The following is a 1,030-nucleotide window of genomic DNA, read 5'->3' on the forward strand; positions in this document are numbered from 1 at the left end:
AATCTCCTTGGATTACTGTACACTGGCGTATCATTCTTTAGTTTAATTTCCATTGAGTAATTACCAACCCCCAGTTTGCCCCTAGTCTCATACATTGTTTTAATAAGGTTACGCATAATATCTGCATCTGCTTTATTCAATTGGATATCGATATTTATTAGATGTCCGACATCACACCCCTCAGTTAAATTTACAGCTAGAATCACTTTAATATTTTTAGACAAATCACTATAATCCACCAAACAAACGTCATCTGAACCTGCCATAATACGAGCCTCGCAACTCTTCATATCTAACAGAATATTCACTTCAGGTCAACACCCTTTAAAACAATACATTCTTTTCCTATGATTGGAGCAGCCTCAGAATTACTTGACGGATATTTACATATATCAAAAAGTCGAAGGGCACTTATGACATTGTCCGCTATAGAAATTTTATTTTGATCATTCATTTTCAACAGATCATATTTCTTATATCTAATTGTCTCTATCTGACACAAACCAACTCCCATCCTTCCCAAAAGATCACGCCCCACCAACAACGGCACCACAGCCTCAGAATCTGGCAAAACAAAAAATTTATGATTAATTCATGCCTACGAAACACGAATTTACAAGTAACAATACCAAATACATTCAATCGCTATTACCCATTCCACGGTAGCACGATAGTTTCCAATCAACATTTACTTCAACCGTTGCGGGCACACATGGTCTTCTAATGAAACTGATAGGACTGCCCGTGTCAAACAAAGCCAAGAAAGAAATCAAGTCAGTGCACTTCTCCCTTTGATGGAAAGCAATACTTACCAAATTATTAGGAGCTAAACGTTCAGCTAACTGGCATCGTTCGAGTTCCTCATCATCTCCAACTGCAGCTGCCACCTTTGAATTATTTGATCCACCACGACGAGGGCAATTATGGCGAGTATGCCCAACCTCAGCACATACGAAACACGAATTTGGTGGTCGTCTCGGAGCTGTACATGCATCTTGGTAATGACCGTATTGAAAGCAATTGAAGCAGC

The 1,030-nt window shown here is 39.0% G+C and overlaps 1 long non-coding RNA gene across 1 annotated transcript; it reads right to left on the reverse strand.

Annotated features, from left to right (window-relative positions):
• Positions 1-367: 367 nt before the first annotated feature.
• Positions 368-1,000, reverse strand: LOC118732878. The gene is made up of 3 exons (XR_004992194.1): positions 813-1,000; positions 630-738; positions 368-564 (listed from the first exon to the last, which is right to left on the reverse strand). It is a non-coding gene; the product is annotated as an uncharacterized LOC118732878 (long non-coding RNA).
• Between the last annotated feature and the right edge of the window lie 30 nt (positions 1,001-1,030).

This window comes from Rhagoletis pomonella, unplaced genomic scaffold (genome assembly GCF_013731165.1).
Source record: "Rhagoletis pomonella isolate Grant_MI unplaced genomic scaffold, Rhpom_1.0 Rhpom_scaffold_31709, whole genome shotgun sequence".
Classification (NCBI taxonomy): Eukaryota; Metazoa; Arthropoda; class Insecta; order Diptera; family Tephritidae; genus Rhagoletis; species Rhagoletis pomonella.